Source organism: Parasteatoda tepidariorum, chromosome 10 (assembly GCF_043381705.1).
Source record: "Parasteatoda tepidariorum isolate YZ-2023 chromosome 10, CAS_Ptep_4.0, whole genome shotgun sequence".
Classification (NCBI taxonomy): domain Eukaryota; kingdom Metazoa; phylum Arthropoda; class Arachnida; order Araneae; family Theridiidae; genus Parasteatoda; species Parasteatoda tepidariorum.
The window spans coordinates 10,084,573-10,108,787 of record NC_092213.1 but is presented as its reverse complement, the minus strand read 5'-3'; the positions used below and the strand labels follow the sequence as shown (position 1 = coordinate 10,108,787).

Here is a 24,215-nt window from a genome sequence, read left to right as displayed (position 1 = left end):
TTATTCATCAATCATTACTCAAAAATTTGCATGGCTTTGCATAATGAATGATGAATAATGACTAAATTTGCATATGAATAATCATTCAGAATAAAGTTATTCTGACTAAATTTAGTCATGAATAAAATTTCTGTGAATGATGCCCATCACTAGGTATATTACTGAGAATTAAATGGTTGGAAAGTACAAAAATGGATACCAATAGTTATTCAGCTATACAGATAAAAGATGGACAATGTATTGTAACTAAAGTACAAGAGGGATTTTTTTTTACGTATGATGAGGAAAAAGAGAACAGAGAAAGGGTGTAATAGCATTACTTGCATACACTGATTGTAAGATAAGCATTTACACTATGTGTTGCAGCTGTGTAAGCAACTTTAAGATACGTAATATGCAAAAACATTCACTTTGTTTGCCAATTATTTAAAATCGTGCGTAAAAACATCGTAGCTTATATTTGCCCTAGTACATCTGAGGGAAAGCTGTTGGTTATTGAGGTTAATGAGGAAGAAATTTCTAAGAATACTGAAAAAAACATTATTTTAAACCAGGAAGGACATTAACGAGAAAAAAAATTAGCTTTAGAACAATTTTGTAAAAAGATATCCAGGGGTGCCCAATCTGTTCAATCTTTTGAAGATTTACAACAAATTGAAGATTTTTTAAAAAATATTCGTGCTCTCATGGAAACATTCAAAAATTCTGAAGAACCCGCTTCTGAAGTTTGGAAAACTAATTCTTCCAATTAAAAATTACGTCCTCAAAGGAAGTTCAAAATTCCTTAAAGAAAGCAACAAAATAAAAAATAACAAATGAACAAATGAACTCAGAGCTCAATATTTTGAAGTATTTTTATTTTCTTTTTCTTTTCAAAGTATTGTAATTAATTTTTTTTATAGTTAAGTATTACTAATGTATTTCAAAAATAAATTAATTTTATTATGCTAGATGTTTAAGGCAAAATTAATTTTTTAAGTCACTAAAAATTGCAAGCAAGTAAATTATAATGAAAATTTTATAAGTCGAGAAAGATCAAGTTGAAAATGCAAACAATTCTATCAATATGCATGTATTCACTATGCATTAAATTTCTTTGAAGCAAATTTTGCAGCAAACTACAAATAATAAAAGTTTCGCACAATTAATCTAAATATAAATGTGCTTTAAAATAAATAAAGATCCCAGACGAAAATAAATTACTGTAAATATGCATCGTGGTTATATAGATATAAAAAAAAATTGTAGAAAACGAAACATGAGGAGAATCATTTTTAAAAATTCCCAATGCGATGAATATAATTCTTTTCCAGTATATGTTTAATTTTATTTATTTAAGTTCAAACTATTTTTATAATACTCATCATTAAGCAACTGTGTTGACCTTAATCTTAAAGCTTAATTTCTGCAAGCTTGTTTCCTGATGAAATTCTCCCGAAATTTTCTGCAAATAGGCCATTTTCTTGTGATAGTAAAAAGAAATGAAATCATTACACAAATTTCTTAATTTTTGTAGCAAATGATTTGGTTTGAAATTTTTTAAGCAAATTTAATGTCATGCTCAATATTTTTTATTCTTGGCTTACTCCTTGTAATAATTTTTTTTCATTCAGTACATGTACTAGGTTCATCTTTCTCAAAAAATGAGCATCTATTCATGTCAGTAAAATAGGCCGATTGCCAATTGAAACTACACAGTTTTTGTTCTGGCAATTAATTTAAAAATGAAAAAATAGCCGTTTCCTCCTTGGCTTTAAGTTAGCTAATTTTTGTGATTACTTTTTTATTTTGTAACATGACATGGTCCAGCTGCTGACAATAAGAAACAGCCATTTCAATACCAGTAAAATCCTGCCAAAAAAGTCAATTTGTTTTTCGGTACTTACGTATTATCCTTTTGACCATTTTCGCCATTATTTCGTGATTTCGTAAGTTATTTATTATCTTTCAAATTCATTTTTACGCAGTAATTGATCATAAAGAAATAGATAAAATACAAATATAACTTACTGCATGCAAAAAATGAGAAAATATTTAAATTTGAAAAGTCAAATTTATTTTTGTATTGTATTTGACGAAAATCATTGACGGGATAATGCGTAAAAGCAATTATGGCTCTTTTTTATTTCGGGTGATATAATTTTCATACGCGTAAAAACTCATATATTTCATGAATGGTGATCTTACCTAATCTTTTATCAAAATTTGATGATCAAGAATAACTCATTAAGTGAAAACTTCAAATTATAAAACTTAGATAAGAAAGGTATATGTCATGTATTTTAGTAAAAAATAAAAATATTTATTTTAACTTATGCTTTGAATTCATGATTTAATGTTATAGTGCCGTCTTTAGACTGTATGTTAAACAAATAACTTTTGTTTATATTGGGGTATTATAATATCCTTCATATTTACTATATCAGTTTAGATTGTTTGTGACAATTATCCATTTATAAACTTAGTGGTATTATTCTTGTGGTGATCTCATTAAATAAATAAACGTGTTTCAACTTTTTTGATATCCTTTTTTTCATAAAATAAAATTATAATATAAAAGTATTATTTCTGTCATAAGATAAAATTATAAATTTATAAAGGTACTTATTAGGTAAAGGGACCATGTAGCCAAGTTCGCTATCTCGGTGTGTATGACTTTATTTCCTTCTAATTGTTATATTGAAAGTTATATTAACAAGCAACAAAGTTTTTTTTTTAATATTTTGGCAGATATAGAGGTAAGAAAAAATTGTTAATAGTGGGAAGAAAAAATTGCTGTTTTTTATTTGTAAAATTTAAGAACCATTCTGTGTTTTTTTTTAATTTTTGATTCCTCCAAAACAGGACAGGTGTGATGTTTTCTACATATATAAGTATATGTATAAGTTTTACATACATGAGTATATGTATATGTATAAGTATATATATAAGTATATATACATAAGTATATATATAAGTATATGAATAAGTTTTCCATAAGTATATATATACAGAGTGATTCTAAAAAGATGGGCAAAATTTTAGGAAGTGATAGTACACACCCAAGCAAACAATTTTTATCAAAGAATGTATGGTCGAAAACAAAACGCAAAGGTGCTGGCTCATTTGGAAAGTTGTTTGATGCAAACGTGAAAGCTCCATTCCTGTTGCGAGTTACTGCGCTGCGTTACTTGTCGCCAAGCTTTCGGCCGCTGCAGGGAAAGTTCGTGATATGCCTGGTGTATTTCAGAATGTTCGCCTATCTTTTCTTCGCCGTTGTACTTCGTGCATAGCTGCTGCCGGCCACTGTGTTGAACACTTATTGCAATCACATGCCATTAAACTTGCTTTTATAACTTAACTTCATCGTTCTTTGTGAGTTTTTTAATCATATAAGAACATAAACTTTGACGCCCTCAAGCGGTTTTGAGTTTCGTTTTCGACCATGCATTCTTTGATAAAAATTGCTTGCTTAGGTGTGTACTATCACTTCCTAAAATTTTGCCCATCTTTTTAGAATCACCCTGTACTACATATAAATGTGTATATATATATATATATCTTTACCAATGTTCATATAGAGCACTTTAGCAACCAAAATAGAGTCCCGGTGCTGCCATCCAGTGCGGCAGAAACTAGACGTCCAAATTAACATGACCAACGGTATCTCACCCTTTGTGGTGGTCCTGAAAGAGTGGATACCACCTCTGGAGAACGCACTAGGTCTGCTCATCGGCAAGACCGATTGTGCAGCCATTGGAAATAAAAAATGTTCATATAGAGAACAACATGAGAATCAGTAGCAAACACACAGTTTCTAAAATCAATGAGGAACCTGCATTCGTTGGGTAATCGCAGAATGTTGATTATTTTAAATCGTCTATATCTTAAAACTGTCTAAAATCAGTTCAGAATTTAAAAAACTGACCCGAATTTCGAAAAATTATAACTTAAAATTAGCTCAAAACGAAACTAACTTCACGTGACACAAAATGAGGCGGGGTTTGCTCATGACGTCGAAGTATCGTAACTCAGCAAACGGGAGGAGTTGAACCAAAGCTTTCTATCGAGAAAAGTGTTATTGTTTATGAAGGCGTTTTAATTTGAATTGCATTTATTTGAGAAAATTGTATTAACTTTTTAGTACAATGCAAGTGGAGAAAGATTTTGTGTTAGGTAAATCGGACAATCTACAGAAGATACATTCATTTTCGTTATTTTCTTTTTTTGGAAAGCATCCAGATTTCTTTAGTGCAGAAATCAAGGGTGTGAAATTTTTTTAAAAATTCTTCTCTATTATTAACTTCTGAAATATTTTCTTGATTTTTTTTTTGTTGGAAGAAATATAAATAATGCTAAGCCCCTATCATTCTTTATTTTAACTTTCAGAATTTTTTCTTGTAGATAAAATTTATTAATTACTTTTTCATCTCAAAGCCCTTCAGCATAATGAAATAAAATTGAGGAATGAAAAATAAATGTCGATATTACTTTTTTTTCAATAACATTTGAAGTAAATTTATTTTTCTTTATTTATTTTGGTTCATTTTTACTTATATTTGTTTATATGTAAAAGTCTGAACTGTTTTGAAAATTTTCATTTAATGAGTTGATCCCATAGAGGGAATGGAATGAATGATATATGACCTGGAATTATAAGTTTTTAGGTAAATAAAATTTTTAAAAAAATTCTTTTTTATTATTAACTTCTAATAATGTAAATAATACTACACCCCTATCATTTTTTACGATACTTTAATAGCTTTGCACCAAACTTGTCCTTTTTTTCCTTTTGGTACACTAAAAAGTAATTTATTTGGCGTGTTTAAAGTAGAACTATTGTAACATGGTACAATGCAATACTAGTAATTTTTTGCTTGGAGCCATTTTTCAGAATTTATACTCGATGCGGCACCTGCTTTCACCGTTTCGAAACATGATGACGTCATTAGAGCGGCCTATTTAGGACCTAGCAGCTATTTAGGGGGCGGGGCTAATCCAACGATTTTAACTATTAATAACAAAATAATTAGTTATCTCACTGGTCTGAAATTGGTGTCTATCTTTATAAAATTGCATGATGTTTCATTTTAAAACACACACACAAAAGCATGCAGGTTCCTCAATAGTTGCACCATAACTTTTGGGCTTTATGACGGTGGAACCACCGTTCACCATCTTCATGTTTAATTCACCTTATTCCTGTTGGTGGTTCTCTACATTATTAGCAGATGGCAGTACACTAATAGGTATTTATAACTTCTTCTGGATGATAGGAAGGCAAAAATAACGTTTAATTTAGCATTTTTATGAAAATAAATATATCTGTAAATTGCATAAAAAATTAAATTTTAAAGAATAAATTTTGACTTTTTTTTGTAGAATAGTCACGATTATTCATTCATAGAGATTAGAATCTATACAAAAATAAAATTCAATAAATGAAAACAGAGGCTTACACAAAAATTTTTATAAATTTAAATAACTCCCGCCCTTCCATTTTTATAAAATGTAATGTTTTAGTTAATTTTTAATAGACTAAATTTATTGCTCTATGCATGTTTTGTAATTTTTTTGTAGGATATAGATAAAATTTTGAAGAATAATTTATGCCTATTTTTTTACGAATATTCGTGAGTAATCAATAAACAGAAATATAATCCATTAAATGAGAATATAAACTAAAGATTAGATTTTAAAGAGCAGACCTGATTAAAATAAACAAAAATGTACTTTATGGAATGAAATCTCATACAAATTGAAAGAAGCATTTAAAAATTTTAAAAAAAAATTAAATTCCATTCACATTTTTATTTTTAAGAAGTTCTGTACTATGATAAATCTTTAATTTTATTAAGCTCTTTTCTAGATTTTATTTTGATTTTCTTACCTCAACTTCTTTAAAAATACATGAAGAGATATGAAAAAATATTTCAGACTCAATATAAAATTAGTTAAGATTAAAAAAACGTAATCAGAGTGTAAACAATTTTATCTTTAAAAACATCTGATTAATTTAAAACTTATTAAGCGTTCGCTCACATGAGACAAAAGTATTGATTTATGTGTTTTGAGTGATTGATAAGTCAACAAGCAATTTCATTAGATATTTACGAACAAAGCTTTTATTCTTTTCAATTAATTTCTCCTAGGAAAATAAATTATTAAAGAATATAAAATTGAAAACAAAGCAAACCAGACAATGTTTATTAGTTTCTTGAAACATAACGTGAGATCATAATTAGTTTTAAACCACACCAAATTTCGCTTTGCTTTAATGTACTTNGAGAACAGAGAAAGGGTGTAATAGCATTACTTGCATACACTGATTGTAAGATAAGCGTTTATACTATGTGTTGCAGCTGTGTAGACTTTAAGATACGTAGTATGCAAAAACATTCACTTTGTTTGCCAATTATTTAAAATCGTGCGTAAAAACATCAAAGCTGATATTTGCCCTAGTACATCTGAGGGAAAGCTGTTGGTTATTGAGGTTAATGAGGAATAAATTTCTAAGAATACTGAAAAAAATATTATTTTAAAACAGGAAGGACATTAACGAGAAAAAAAATTTAGCTTTAGAACAATTTTGTAAAGAGATATCCAGGGGTGCCCGATCTATTCAATCTTTTGAAGATTTACAACAAATTGAAGATTTTTAAAAAAATATTCGTGCTTTTAAGGAAACATTCAAAAATTCTGAGGAACCCGCTGCAGAAATTTGGAAAACTAATTCTTCCAATAAGTAAAAAATATGTCCTCAAAAGAAGTTCAAAATTCCTTAAAGAAAGCAACAAAAAAAAAGATAAATGAATGAACTCAGGGCTCAATATTTTGAAGTATTTTTGTTTTCTTTTTCTTTTCAAAGTATTGTAATTGATTTTTTTATAGTTAAGAAATTAATTTTGCTTAAATATCATAATAAAATAAATATTTTTTAAATACATCAGTAATACTTAAGTCAATAAAAATTGCAAGCAAGTAAATTGTAATGAAAATTTTATAAGTCGAGAAAGATCAAGTTGAAAATCAAACAATTCTATCAATTAGCATGTATTCAGTATGCATTAAATTTCTTTGAAGCAAATTTTGCAGCAAACTACAAATACTAAAAGTTGCGCACGATTAATCTATATAAAAATATGCTTTAAAATAAATAAAAATCCTATATGAAAATAAATTACTTATCAGTTAAAGTGAGCATGTAGCCAAGTTCGCCATCTCGGTGTGTATGGCTTTATTTCCTTCTAATCGTTATACTGATAGTTATATATCAACAAGCTACAAAGTATTTTTTTTATAAATATTTTGGCAGATATTTAATAGAGGGAAGAAAAAATAGTTTTTTTTTATTTATAAAATTAAAGAACTATTCTGTGTTTTTTTAATTTTTGATTTCTCCAAAACTGGACAGGTGTGATGTTTTCCATATATATAAGTATATGTATAAGTATATGTATAAGTATATGTATAAGTTTCCCATAAGTATATGCATATATCCACATATAAATGTGTATATATATCTTTACCAATGTTCATATAGAGGACAACATGAAAAAGCAGTAGCAAACACATAATAGTTCCAAAAATCAATGAGGAACCAGCATGCGTTGAGTAATCGCAGAATGTTGATTATTTTAAATAGTCTATGTCTTAAAACTCTCTAAAATCAATCCAGAATTTAAAAAACTGACCCGAATTTCGAAAAATTATAACTTAAAATTAGCCCAAAACGAAACTAACTTCACGTGACACAAAATGAAGCGGGGTTTGCTTATGACGTCAAAGTATAGTAACTCAGCAAACGGGAGGAGTTAAACCAAAGCTTTCTATCGAGAAAAGTGTTATTGTTTATGAAGGCGTTTTAATTTGAATTGCATTTATTTGAGAAAATTGTATTAACTTTTTAGTACAATGCAAGTGAAGAAAGATTTTGTTAAAGGTCAATTAGACAATCTACCGAAGATACATTTCTTTTCTTTATTTTCCTTTTTTGAAAAGAATCCAGATTTCTTTAGTGCAGAAATCAGGGGTGTGAAATTTTTTTAAAAATTCTTCTTTATTATTAACTTTTAAAATATTTTCTTGAATTTTTTTGTTGGAAGAAATGTAAATAATGCTAAATCCCTATCATTTTTTATTTTAACTTTTATAATTTTTTCTTCTAGATAAATTTAATTAATTATTTTTTTATCTCAAAACCCTTCAGCATAATGAAATAAAATTGGGGAATAAAAAAAGAAATGTCGATATTACTTTTTTTTCAATAACTTATGAAGTAAATTCATTTTTCTTTATTTATTCTGGTTCATTTTTACTTATATTTGTTTATATGTAAAAGTCTGAACTGTTTTGAAAATTTTCATTTAATGAGTTGATCCCATAGAGGGAATGGAATGAATGGTATATGACCTTGAATTATAAGTTTTTAGGAAAATAAAATTTAAAAAAAAATTCTTTTTTATTATTAACCTCTAAAATATTTTCTTGAATATTTTTGAGGAAGAAATGTAAATAATGCTACACCCTTATCATTTTTTACGATACTTTAATAGCTTTGCACCAAACTTGTCTTTTTTTTCCTTTCGATACACTGAAAAGTAATTTATTTGGTGTGTTTAAAGTAGAACTATTGCAACGTGGTACAATGCAATATTTGTAATTGTTTGCTTGGAGCCATTTTTCAGAATTTATACTCGGCGCGTCACCTGCTTTCGCCGTTTCGAGACATGTCGTGGTTGTACTATATCGTGACGTCATTAGAGCGGATGGGAAACCTAGCAGCTATTTAGGGGGCGGGGCTAATCCAACGATTTTAACTATTAATAACAAAATAATTAGTTATCTCACTGGTCTGAAATTGGTGTCTATCTTTATAAAATTGCATGATGTTTCATTTTAAAACACACACACAAAAGCATGCAGGTTCCTCAATAGTTGCACCATAACTTTTGGGCTTTATGACGGTGGAACCACCGTTCACCATCTTCATGTTTAATTCACCTTATTCCTGTTGGTGGTTCTCTACATTATTAGCAGATGGCAGTACAATAATAGGTATTTATAACTTCTTCTGGATGATAGGAAGGCAGAAATAACGTTTAATTTAGCATTTTTATGAAATTAAATATATCTGTAAATTGCATAAAAAATTAAATTTTAAGGACTAATTTTTTTTTTTTTTGCAGAATAGTCACGATTATCCATTCATAGAGATTAGAATATATACAAAAATAAAATTCATCAAATGAAAACAGAGGCTTATACAAAAATGTTTATAAATTTAAATAACTCCCGCCCTTCCATTTTTATGAAATTTAGCGTTTTAGTTAATTTTATATAGACTATATTTATTGCTCTATGCATTTTTTGCAATTTTTTTTGTAGGATATAGGTAAAATTTTGAAGAATAATTTATGTCTATTTTTGTTACGAATATCCGTGAGTAATCAATAAACAGAAATATAATCCATTAAATCAGAATATAAACTAAAGGTTAGATTTTAAAGAACAGACCAGATTAAAATGAACAGAAATATACTTTATCGAATGAAATCTCATACAAATTGAAATAAACATTTAAAATTTTTTAAAAAGAATTGAAATTCCATTAATATTTTTATTTTAAAGAAGTTCTGTACTATGATAAATCTTTAATTTCATTAGGCTCTTTTCTAGATTTTATTTTGATTTTCTTTCCTCAACTTCTTTAAAAATACATGAAGAGATATGAAAAAATATTTCAGACACAATATAAAATTAGTTAAGATTTAAAAAAAGGAAACAGAGTGTAAACATTTTTATCTTTAAAAACATCAGATTAATTTAAAACTTATTAAGCGTTCGCTCACATGAAACAAAAGTATTGATTTATGTGCTTTGAGTGATTGATAAGTCAGCAAGCAATTTAATTAGATATTTACGAACAAAGTTTTTATTCTTTTCAATTAATTTCTCCTAGGAAAATAAATTATTAAAGAGTATATAATTGAAAACAAAGCAACCAGACAATGTTTATTAGTTTCTTGAAACATAACGTGAGATCATAATTAGTTTTAAACCACACCAAATTTCGCTTTGCTTTAATGTACTTAATTTTATTAATAGAAACAATGATTCATAAAATAGGAGACCTTTTTCGGCTTTTCGTAGACGTAAAACAGGCTCAGTGCTTCAGAGACGTGTGACTATGTGCTGGTGTTTAATTCACTATTAAATACAATAAAAATCCTTATTTTAGGCAATGATTCCCAATATTTTTTTGTTTATGGAGCCGTAAATTACCACGCTTATGTCGGAGGAGCCTAGAATTTATAAAAATAAAGGTGCATTAGCAACTGTAAATATACTTAAAAAAATAGAAAAAAATAAGTAAAAAAGGAAATATTGCAAATTATTTTGTAAATATTCAATGCGAAGAATGAAATATATGAATTTGCTCGTAGTGTATGAATATGTTGAAAATAAATATGTTCATTAATGAATATTGATAAAATGAATAAGTTGGATTACTGTTTTAAAAAAGAGCCTGTTATAAATGTTGTTATCAGCAAAACATACTTTTTTCTTGAATTTGGTTATTTTATTTTGAATTGGAAAGCTGGATGAGAACCACTTATGGACTTTTTTATAAAATAAATGCTTATTTTTTAATAATTTGTCCAATATATTTTTATTGTAAATAGAAATAGTTCTTTAAATATTGTTTCCTCTTTTTTCATTTGTATTTTACATAAACAATTTCATGAAAAAAACGAAATACTTAATAAATTATACATTATGATCTAATAATGTATAACTAATCTATCATAAAGAAATTGATCTAATAATGTATAATTAGTCTATTAATGTATATGAATCGAATTATAACTGTTTTAAAGAGTTCTAGCTCTTGAAACCCCTCTGATCTTACCTCGGAACCCTAGAATCCTTCTTAGAAATAGCTGATAAAAGATATAGATTGGAGAGTTGTCTATTTTATTACCTGTGAAAAATAGGAACAAAGTTCAATAAGAAGTTAATTGAATCGATAGAAAAAAAGTTCACATATCATATTATGTTATAAATAAAAACGTAATTAACTATGAATCAAAAGAGTAAACAAATATGTGTGAAACTCAGAATGTTTATTTCTTTATATGCCTTATGTATTTTAAAAGAACAACTAGCTGTATAAGTATAAAAAAGTATATAAGTATAAACAACTATATAAGTATAATAAAGTTGCCTTGTTATTAACAATTTCAAACTTAAAAATGAATTCAGAACAAAATTGAGTATGAAAATAAATTTCTGACATTTTCAGTTTCTTTGGATAATTGTATTAAGTTCATTTTTTAAAAAATGTATTTTTTTCAGATGAAAGTACTACTGGGATAAAACCATTAGTAACATAGGTGAAATAAATTCTGACACTTTAGAAAATCAAAAAAATCTGATAGTACTTCTGCTTACATTCTTCGGATATACTCAAATGTCCATCAACGTCAAATTATCAGCAACTTATGTGAAATAAATATTTTGACGAACTTCTGACACATCAGAATATCAAAAGATAAAAAAGATTCTTTCCATATATTCTTCGGGTGTACTCAAATGTCTATCTTTGTCATACCATCAGTAACTTATGTGAAATAAGTATTTTGGCGAACTTCTGACACTTACGGAATATCAAAAGATAAAAAAAGTCTCGTTCCGTATATTTTTCGGGTGTACTCCAATGCCCATATATGTCAAACCATCTGTAACTTATGTGAAAAAATATTTTGGCCAACTTCTGACACTTCGGAATATCAAAAGATGAAAAAGTCTCTTTCCGTTTATTCTTCGGGTGTACTCAAATATCCATCAATGTCAAACCATCAATAACTTATGCGAAATTTGGTCAACTTCTGACACTTCAGAAAATCAAAAGATCTGAAAGTTTTTTTTACGTGTATTCTTCGAATGTACGCAGTGTATAGTTCGTGTATTTCTTAGTGAGACGTTTAAAAAAAAAAAACGTTTCCACCGGATAAATATATAAATATTTATCGTTATCGGCGACAGAAATTCGAAAAAGGATTAGACTTAAAAGAAAAATGCTCTGCTGTTCATTTCTGAATTGATTTAGAGTATGAAATTCAAAATGTCACATTACTGTACAATACGCGTTGATCAATTTTCTCACTGAACAGTAAAAGAACGCCTTATAACAGTCTGTTTTCGGTCCCCTAAGAGATTTTAAGCTCTAAACCGTAAGTGTGATGCATTTATTTTAAAATGCCTCATTTCCTACCAAAAAATACTGCTATAGAATCCATAGAATTTCGTTCAAGCAGTAGTTATAATATTTCTCTAAAACCATTGGGTAATGATAGTTGTAATTACGGTAAGGAATGGAAACAGCTGATTTTTTGTTTAAAAATGCTTGGATTGTATCCATCTGAAGTAAACAAAACAGTTCCTTCGTCGAAGAAATTCAATTGTACTTTTCAAACTGGAATCTTCGCTGTGTGGACTATTTTGCCTGCCACGTATCTCACCTCATATGTTTACTGTTTAATTGCAAATTGTTTCGATGGATCACAAGCGAATTTAACGGTAAAGCAAGTGCACATCGTCGATTTTAGCTTTCACATTTTTTTGAGTTTGTTACTAAAAACAAAAGTTAGAAAGCTTTTAGAATTCGCGCAATGCTTTTATGGTGGTGAAAATCCACACAAAGAACAGCAACTTTGGTTTACGAGTAATTTAATATTCTTCGTGCCCACCGTCATACCTTGCGCAATGAACGTGATCTACATTTTAGCCTATTTAAGAGAAAACATTGAAAGTTCTATTTTCTTTGGGATTCTCAACTACGAAGAAAAACTGAGGAATTTATGCTCTGCTTTCGTCGCTGTGTATTTCGTGTTAATTTACATTTACTTGTATGTTATTCCAAGTATGACGACTGCTATCTGCTGCCAGATTCAATGCATTAACTTCGGAATGATTAAGTCTCGAGAACGACAAATGATGGTGACTTTGGAAGAAGAAATCACACCGGGAAAAATTATGAAAATTATTCACTGTTTGTCAAGCGTCGGAGAAATTGTAAAGAACGTGAATGGCCGATTCTCGCTGTTACTTTTCACGTTGATTTCTTATTGGGTCGTCAACGTTTGTTATGCTTTGGGATTAGTCCTTGGCGACGGGTATATACTTCCGCTAAAAAGAATGGCCTATTTATTTTCAGTTGCCTCATTCGTTATTCACTTTAATATGATTGTATACATTTCTGACAAAATTCAAAAGAAAGCATCGCAGATGGAGGAAAATATTGTTAGAAAACTGGAAAATTTTCCAGGGATATGCTTTGATTCCTCTTACACGAACTGCTTGATATTGCTGAATTCTGCAATAGACCGTTTTAAGAAAAACATCTTTTTAACACCCATGAACATATTTATAGTGGAGAAAAAGCTGATTCTGTCGATATTTGGCATAATTATAAGCTATGAAATCATATTGTGGCAATTAAAAGTTTAGTTTAAAATATCACATGTTCTTAGAACATATTCTAGGTGGAAAAAAAGCTGGTCCTATTGTAATTCGGCATGATTATAAGCTATGAAATCATACTGGGGTTTGATCGAAATATTGAATGTTTAGTTTAAAATATCTCAGATCTTCTCGTGTGCATTACTTTTTGCTAGTTCAAATTGATAATGAATCTATCAATACTTATGGATTATAATATATTTAAAATATCTCATAAACTTATTAACCAATAATGCTTAACTGACCTTTTTTGATGCACTCCTTCTCACCATCTAAACAAGATATTGATTCATCTTTTTGTCACAGAATATTTACATGTACATGTTACACTGTTATTGATAAAACGTTAATATATTTTTTAACTGCTACTAGATTTTTTAAAAAAGTTTCATCATTTTTGAGCAAATATCTCTCATAACTCAAAAAATGTTCCTGTTAAGGCTAAAACACTATCACAGCATACAACTGATATTACATGTCCGAGAAATTCTATTTTTCTAGTTAAAAATGTAAATTTTGAAAAGTTTATCTCTAACGCATAAGCAGAAGCAAGGGAAAATACCAAATGCAAACCTCTCAAGACCTTCCTCTTCATCTTTCGATGGTATAGTCATATCATCCATAAAAATAATATGTCTTTTAATTATCAAATCCTTAAAAATAGTGTTAATATAACGCTGAAAAGCTGCGGGTGATTTGCAAAGACCAAATGGTGTGCGTAAAAATTGAAATTGCCCATTATGAGTGACGACAGATGTATATTTACGACTGTTCGGTCCAATTTCCAGATGAAAAAATGCATTACGTAAATCAATTTTACTAAACGTAGTTGCTCCTTGAAGATTTTCTCATATATCGTCAATAAGTGGTAAAGGGTAATTATCTTTAACCACATTTTTATTTAACGCTCTATAGTCAATACAAACTCTTGGGGTTCCGTCTTTCTTTTATACCACTACAACCTGACTGGAATATTCGGAAGAACATGATTCAACCTTACCGTCAGCCAACCGTTTTGTCACTTGATCATCAACAATTTTACGTTCTGTGAAAGGTAATCACCGTGGTCTATGAGTTATTGACGTTTCATTTTTTAAATTTATAGACATTTGTGAATTTATTAGTGAAGTTTATGTGAATATTACAAGTTTTAGTTTTGGTAGGTTTATAATTTGAAACCATATTTTGAAGAGTTCTTTTTTGTGTTTGTCTAACGCGAGATTTGATTTCTAATTCGAAATCATTTTTAATGGAAATATTTGAAATAGAAAATTGCTCAACGGGTTCCGTTCTACTATCTTCTATCTTTGTTAAAGTGATACCAGCGGTATTAATTTTTATTTCTGCCTGTGTTAAAATATCCATGCCAATTATAGCATCATATGACATAATATTAGCTCTAACTATACAAAAATTTGTTTTAAATTCTTGATCATCTATTACAAATTCATGAGTACAACTACCTATTGGTTTAATATGTCCGTTACCAAACGCTGCTAGTGTACCATAAAAAGAAGTTAACGGAGATGAGCCTATTTTATGATAAGTTTGTTCCCGCAAAATTTTTTTCATAGCTTCAGTATCAATAAGAGCATTAAATGAAGTATTATTGACATTAACAGTTTTATACATCAAAGAAGGTGAATGTGTAATTGCGCTTACAGTGTTATCAGTTTGGCTAATAGGTTTATTAATACACTTAGAAGCAATATGTCCAAATTTCTTACATAAATTACATTTCAAACCTCGTTGTTTATCAGGACACAAACGTGAAATATGTCCAGTCACCCCATAATTATAACAAGTTTTCTGTTTATCAAACTTAATATCATTTTGAAAATCATATCCTCGTACATTGTCACGTACTAAATTACTACGCTCACGTTTAGGAAATTCAGGGGGAAAGCGAGACTATATTTTGATTTGTTTAAAAAAGGTTATAAAATTAGCAATAAGCCAGTTTTGTTATTTTTTTCTGACTACTATCTAAACATTTATGCTTTACATTTCAATTTATGTATTAAATTGTGTGATAATAACATCCCAATGTAATTATAAAACAGTTTTTAAAATAGTTACTATTATCCTTATGTTTCAACAATCAAATAATGAGTGATGCTTCTTTTTCTCCTCAACTAAATTTATAGCGATAAATATTTTAACTGAATTGAAATATATTTAATTTATTCATAAAGTATGTTTACAAATATTAAAAAAATTAAATTTATCTAACAAAGGTTTTGCACAATTTTTTTAAACTTTTGTTTTAGTATTGGTATATATATAATCTATTCAGTGAATAATATTACATGCTGAATAATCCATAATGCATTTTGAATTTGACTATAATTACTTCGAATGTATTCATTAAAAGTAGTTATTTCTGTATTAAATGCCAGCAAATGAAATATTATGATAATGCCTATTTGTCAGACTTTACAAAGAAAATAAAACTACCTGCTGTGAAGAATATTATTCCTAATAGAAAGATTTCTTCTTCACAAGATTTGCCATCAACATCGACACAAAATTTATCTACATCTCCACAAGATTCATCTACATGCACACTAGATTCATCAACTGATCTAGAGTTTGATGTTTATCATTTCACCAATGCTTTAAGTGAGATAAGATTTATTCAATTTTATTTATATTCTTTTTCATATACCTACTTTTAATTACTTAGCTATGTGCTATTGGGCTTGTATTTTAGTCAATTATGGTAGCCTGTGACATTTCTTCCATTAAAAAAGTACAATTTAAAAATCTTATTTTATCATTTAATTTTTTTTTCATGCTTCTGAGTAAACTTCAAATGATCCAAACATTACTAGCTTAATTTTTCTTCTTTTCTAATTTCTAAATTTTCATTTTCATTTTTTTGTTGCTAACTAAGTTTAATTTTTTCCCATATTTCTACTGTCTATGGTATAAATTGTCTGCCTACTTACTAAATTTTATCTATAAATTTATTTGACTTTAATTAACTTCAAATTTGTTTCATATTGTTTTTACCATTGATAATGTTTATCTACAATATGCCTGGACATTTTATCAAATGGTTTAATAGTTACTAATTCTCTTCATATTTTCTCTGTAAAAACTTTCTGAGCTTCAGTCAGGGAAATAATTTCGATACATTTTATATATAGTGAACTTCAAATTTGTTTAAGGTTGTCTTTACCCCTTGTGTATTCATTTGTCATGTACCTAACACTTGTTAATTATGATTTATTGGTTACTAATTATTTCTCAGTTTTTTTCTGTTAAAATTTTTATGTCATCTGCCAAGACATTTATTAGTTATATTTTTGTTACAAATGAATTTATTTAATATTTATTTAATTTTTTTCCTTATTTTTGAGTAGGATAAGTAAACAATGCATCTACCTTATACCTAGTAATTTGTTAAGTATATTTTGCCACAAATGAATTTATTTACTATTTTAATATTTTATTTGTTACAAATTATTTCAAACTGCTTTTATCTCTCTCTCTCTGTTAAAATTTATCAATTATTTTCTTAAGCAGGTTTTTTCCTACTTTCTACGCTCCTTCAGAAAATGTCTTCTATGTTTATGATTTTATACATTATTCCTTATTTTGTAAGTTGGATTTAAAGTTGTTTCCCCTCTCCACTTCAAGTAAATTATTCAAAAGTTTATATAAAATGACACTGTACTAGTTCCTTTTTGGTGAGGCTTTTGAAATATTAACAAAATTACCAAACATTCTGAAAACTAGTTTTTAATAACTATATCACTTAATAAACTTGCTTACATAAAGTGTAGTAGTTGGCATCCGTGATTAAATATATATTTTTTAATACAAATGAACTTATTTAATGTTTTATTTGATACCATTTGTTTATGATATGCTTCTTTTATTATATGCTTATTTGCTAAATGCTTAGACATTTTTCAAGTGTATTTTAGATTACAAAGACTTTTATGTTTTATTTTAAAACCTTTATTAGTTACAGTTTATGTCAAATTGTATTTTTCAGTCTCTGGTGCAATTTTGTCTAGCATATACTTAAATATTTTTTTTTGTTATGAATTATTGATTGCTAATTCCTTTCAGATTTTTTCATCTGATCGAGTTTTCTGGCGTCGTTTGAATTGTTTATTAAATATGTTTATATGTTTTTTTTATACAAATGAATTTATTTAATAGTATTTTATTCTTTACAGTTGGTTTTGGATAGTTTTTTTTCACCCTTGTAATAATTTATCTGTCATATACTTAGACATTTATTTTGGATTACGAAAACTTTTATTCATTATTTTAATATTTTACTAGTTGCAATTTATGTCAAATTGTATTCTTCTACCTTTGGTGTTATTTTGTCTAGCGTATATTTGAATATTTTTTTTCTTTATGAATTATTGATTGCTAATTCCTTTCAGATTTTTTCATCTTCTGTAGGATTGTTTATTAAATATGTTTTTTTATACAAATGAATTTATTTAATATTATTTTATTCATTGCAGTTTGTTTTAGACAGTTTTTTTTTACCCTTGTTATTTTTTTTTTCATATGCTCAGTATATTTTAGCATAGTAGGCATATGGCATCATTATAAGTATATATTAGATTACAAATGCATTTATTTTCATTTGTAAACTTCATTAATTACAATTTATATCCGATAGTACTTTTCTACCTTTGGTGTAATTTTATCTAGAATGTACTTGAATCTTTTTTCTTTTTTTCCCATAATGAATGTTAATTCCTTTCATATTTTTTTCAACATTAGAATTTTTCTAGCATCTGCTGGATTGTTATATTAAAATATTATGTTGATATTAAATATGATTATATGTTCCTTTAAGCTCTGCACTAAAAGAATTTGACTGTATTGTTAAGAAGTACTGGAGAGTTAGAAGCCTAATGACCTAATAGTCAATGACTGGCTATTGCTTAATAATAATAATATGTTTCTTTAAACAAATTAATTCATTTAATATTTTGTTTGTTACCATTTGTTTTAAATTGTTCTCTTTCCCATGGTATCTATCTTATGCCTATAGTTTTAAGTGTATTTTATGTTACAAATTAATTTATTTTTTATTTAAAATTTTGCTTTTTACAAACTGTTTTTCTTTTTCAGGTATAATTTATAAAATATATATCTGATTAAGTATTTCTTTTTAATATGGTTTGTTGATTACTTATTCTTTTCAGATTTTTTCTCCTGTTGTAAATTCTCTGGCATCTACGTGGTTATTTACTAAATGTATTTTTATGTTAAAAATTAATTTATTTATTACTTTATTTGTAACCTTTCCTTTAGATTGCCCTTTCTCTTTGGTATAATTTATTTGTAAGGTATCTGAAGTTTTATTTTCTGGTAATTTATTTGTTAACTAATCTTTTATCACCAGGGAATTTTCTAGCATTTGGCGGATATTTATTCAGTGCATTTTATTTTTATTAATTAATTTTAATCTTTCTTATTACGGATTATTTCTTTTCTGATTTATTTTTTAGTATGTGTCTAGATAACTTTGGAATATGTTTTTTTTTCAGATGGTTTTTGTCATAAGTAGATTCTTGCAATAAGTAGATTCCTCAGATTGTTTTTGTCATAATTTTTTGATTGCTTTTTTAATCTGAATTTTTATTTGTTAGTAAGCTTCTACCTAGCAAGGTTTTCTTTGCTAGCAAGGTGCCAAATCCCCAGTTGTTGCGATAATTATTTCCACCATGCTTGGAACTTTGCCTAAATATTCGAATCCATTTGGGTCCCTTTTTTCAGTTATGTACCGTCAAGTGGGGCTACTTTGCGCAGGATTTCACAATTTTTCAAATTTGACATGTAAAAACACTACGTTAATTCAAACTTTAGTAAAATTTATCGATATTATATTCATAACTGGACTCAGACGAGTGAATTTGACCAATACTGGCATTATTTTTATGTAATATTTACAAATAATAAGTCAAAACATACCTTGCACAAAGTAGCCCCCAAGTGGGGCTATTTTGTGCATCGAATTCAGTTTAATAATCATGTTTTTAGTAAAATATTGATATAAAATTGTTAAAAAAAAGTTAATTGTTGACATTTTTAATAACAAAAACATCAAGATATGTAAAGATATTAGTTTGAAAATAATTTTCAGCTTTAAAAAACCATTTTTTATAAAGAATTTTTTACTTAAAAAGAATGTTTATTTCAAAGCATTTGATTTTAAAGAAAAGGAAACCATATACATTTTTGAACATTGAAATGGATGAAATTTCAAAAATAATAATTATTACATATTCATTAAAATTTATTATATTGATAAATTTGAACATAACATGTTTGAATGAACATGACAGCTCTTCACCTTCTGTCAAAATCACCTGATGTCCTCTAAAATATATTTTTATTTGTTAAATCGTTTGATTAATTCATTCGAAAAATCTTTGCACAGGAAAAATAATAGTTTACCAGCACGTTTCACGTGTTTCTTGTGAATTTTATTAGAGATAGTATTTCTGTGGATTTTGTACTTCCGAGAAACTTCTGCAATCGACATACCACCAGCAACTGCTTGCAAACAATGTTGCAGCTTTTCTAAAGTTCAATCACGGTAGTATCTCGTTCCAGCTATTTTTTTTATAACGTCTGACAATTTTCCGTCGAAAAAAAAAACGAATGAAACTTTGCACAAAGTAGCCCCATAGTGCATTTTTTTCATTTTCTACTTATTTGTTATTAATTTTCAAATTTTTTCAACGCTAACATGATATAATTGTTTATTAATACATAAATAAAACATTTTCCACTTACGACAATTATTTTATTAGCGTCTTTGCATCTCACAGCTAAAGTTTCCACGCACACTTTTCGNTTTTTTATAACGTCTGACAATTTTTCTGTCGAAAAAAAAACGAATGAAACTTTGCACAAAGTAGCCCCATAGTGCATTTTTTTCATTTTCTACTTATTTGTAATTAATTTTCAAATTTTTTCAACGCTAACATGATATAATTGTTTATTAATACATAAATAAAACATTTTCCACTTACGACAATTATTTTATTAGCGTCTTTGCATCTCACAGCTAAAGTTTCCACGCACACTTTTCGACATCCGACGTTCTCGGAAAGTTGCTGACATTGCATAAACAAAACACACTCTGAGATTGTTTTGAAATTCGAAAAAATGTTTGTAGTAGACTTCTATCTTCAAATTCCACACATTTTTAACGTGAAAAAAACATAATACTGAATAGCAGCACTTGGAAAGTGCCAAATTCGAATTTGCACAAAGTAGCCCCCGCTTTACAAAAAAGCCCCACATGACGGTATATTGTACTCAATGTGATCTTTTATTTAGATATACTTTCATCTTGGAAATCTAATTCAACAAATTCCAGATTTAATTTAATCAAAAATATTAAAGTATTTTATATTGCTTGTGATTTATTTCCATTTATAACTAATTAAAGAATTTTTTGTTGCAGTGCGAAAGAAATTAATTATATATTTTAATGAATTATACATATTTTAAATTATATATTTTTATTATAATTTTATTTATATTCTTTATTTATTTAAAAAATTTCTCGGAAGGAAGCTTAAATAGAATAATTTTCACTAAATTAAATAATTTTTTTATATTTATTATGCTGAAATAAAAGGATTTTGTTCTATCATTTATTTTGTTAATGAGTTTATTTTATTTAATTATTAATGTGTGCAGGCATTTTGTTTCTATAAATCTACATTATCTATTGAATTTAAAAGTTCCGCTAACTTAAATTTTACTTTTTTATAAATTTCTCTCAGTCATTATCAATTAAAGAAAATGTTTGTATATAAAGTTAAAACAATGGGATTCAGAACAGGAAGCTATGAGAATTAGTAAATTTATATTTTTAATAATAAAATTAATTGTTTATCAAACAATTAGATATAGAAGTTCAAAAAGGAGGAACAAACTGACAATTAAAATTTCAAAGATAATCTTTCCGAAAATAAAATAAATTTCCTTTTGACAAACATTATCCTGCTGTGAATTAAATGTTTAAGAATTTTTACTGAATACAAGACAATAAAAAGATGCCCGCTTCATATATTTTGCAGTTTCTTCTTTTATAGCAGGTTCTCACTTATTCTAAGGATTTTTTTTTTTTGGGGGGGGGGGTTCAATTGCCCCTTTTTATGAAGAAATCTCTGATGATCAACTCCCTGTTTATGTCTCTAAACGAGCTTGGTTATTCAAAATATAAAGAATTTTTTAGGGCCATTTTATTTATTAACATATATTGTGTCCAGTGTATTCTAATATTTTGACATACCTGACATTAATATAAGTTGCCACTTCTTTCCAACATTTAAGAAGTTTTAAAAATTAAGTATTGTTTTACAATATATTTAATAATAATTCAATAAAAATACAATTTTGAAGGCAGTATTTTACATTTTAATCATAATTTGTTGTACCTTGAATTATATTATTTTTTCCATTTTGCTTAAATTATAATGCTTCAATTATAGTTGCCGTAACCTTTCACCTTCAAAACTTTTGTTAAAACTAATGTTTTTAGTAATTTGTTTTGCATTAATTATTATTGTAGATTATCATTTCTTCATCATACATTGTGATATATTAGCAGAATAATCGCAACCAATTTTTATGTTTATTTCTTCATCACCATTAAAAGAAAGTAATTTTTTTCAAGTCATCTTTATTAAATATTTAATTATTTATTTATTTTCCAATTTGATAGTCTGAAGCATTCAGTTTGAATACCAATGATTTCAAAAATTATTGTTCATTTTTGAATTAGAAGAAGCATTTGAGGGCTTTTATTGGTTTAATATGAGTTTTAGTTCAAGTTTCAATTACTTACAAAAACTGCTCAATATTTTAAATTATAAAATTTTTTTTTCATTCAAAGTTTTTTTATCACAATAATTCTTAGTTCTAACATTATTCTAACATACATTAATTTTTAAAAAAATATTCAGGTTAACTTAAATTATTTTCTGATTTGTTTTCAATAGTTATTTTAGATTAACAAGATTTTAAATGAAATCTTTGAATAAAAGCAATATTGTTTTTATTATATAACCGTTTTTCTTTATCAGTAATATTCCATAAAAATATTTTAAATCCCAATACAGTTGTAAAACACATCATATGCACATGTCAAAATGCATATTTTGACAATTTTAACTTTTCTTCTCATTTAAGTTTTAAATCCCACCTTCAATTTAGTCTGACGTCATAGCAGAACGTGACTATTTCTTCTCCCCCCCCCGAATATTTCATCTTTAATGCCTCCATTGAATTCGACATGATGTTCTTAAAAGAATTTCAACATGCTACTTACAGATAACAAATCAGTACTTCGACGCATATAGCCCCAAAAGAAAAATGGCGTCATTAGCAAACGACATTTTCGCTATCGAAAACAAATAATTATATTAAAAAATAAGCCGAAAGACGATGTAAAAAAAAGCAGAAATCATTAGATGAGTGAACAACAAGCATCATTAAACTGGAATAAATTTAGAAAACTTCCGGTATATATCTCCGCTTATGGTATGCTAACGAGGCAATATTCTTAGAAGTTTGATTAACGTGATTGCTTAAATTTAGGCGCAATTTTACTATTCGTAAAACTTTTCTGTGATTTATAAATTCTAACGGGTCGTATGCCTAAAACAAGTTTAAGAAAATTAATATCACAGCTTAAAATATGTGTAAGGTTTGCATGTTTTGAGTGTTATCCCTGATTTGGCTATATTTGTGTAAAATATAGCCGTTTGTTATTTTTTGGGTCAACATCATAGCATGCATGCAGAGTCTTCTGAATTCCTTTGTTATTTGTTTCCTTGAAAATTAAATTGAAAGAACGTGTTATATGGTAAACGCTGCAAGTATAATAAGTTTGAATGCAGACATTAAAGGCTTATTATTTGTAAAAATATTAAACTTTTTTCCTTACAGCAAATGCTTAGAATATTTGTTGTTGTTGATGATGCTGTTAATTCACGTCGCACTAGAGCTGCACAATGGGCTATTGGCGACGGTCTGTGAAACATCCCGGAGGATGATCCGAAGACATGCTATCACAATTTTGATCCTCTGAGGCCCACAATTTTGATGTTCGGTAGCCCGACGACCTGCGCGAAGTGGAGCACTTTACGGTAGCACAGTATAACGAGGACCAATACCGCACACCCTCGGTCCCTACGCAGACCTTAGGATATTTAATTGATAAATAAATTCCGAGTAACTCTCAATAGTAAGTACTATAATTTCGGTAGTATTTAATATTAAGTATTAAGCGTAATATTAAGTATAATTTAACATATTAAATTCCTATCTGCTGCATCTTTTTAAGATTATAAAAAGTAATTAAAAAAATGACACACTTGTTTTTTTAGTGGAGAAAAAGATTTGCTAAGAAAATTGAGACAGCTTCTGGTAATTAATAATCAATATTTATTATTTACAATTTAACTTTAGATAATCTAATAAAATAATAGGAAAATAAAAAGTTCTACAAACTTTTTAGTCAGAAAAAAATTAACATTTACGATTTTAACTATAAGTTCATCAAATATACTATTGCAACCCCAAAAATACCTATTTATTCGCATATAGCAAAGAAAAATTAAATTCAATTAGTTTTTTTTTTTTTTAAAAAAGAGAGATAAATATGCTTATGATATTAAAAATAAATTAAGTTTAATTATAGTTAA

At 27.5% G+C, this 24,215-nt stretch overlaps 1 long non-coding RNA gene across 1 annotated transcript; it reads left to right on the top strand.

Annotated features, from left to right (window-relative positions):
- The first annotated feature begins 20,367 nt into the window (after nucleotides 1-20,367).
- On the top strand, nucleotides 20,368-23,937 carry LOC139426793 (uncharacterized). The gene is made up of 2 exons (XR_011638012.1): nucleotides 20,368-23,755; nucleotides 23,898-23,937. It is a non-coding gene; the product is annotated as an uncharacterized lncRNA (long non-coding RNA).
- The last annotated feature ends 278 nt before the right edge of the window (nucleotides 23,938-24,215 follow it).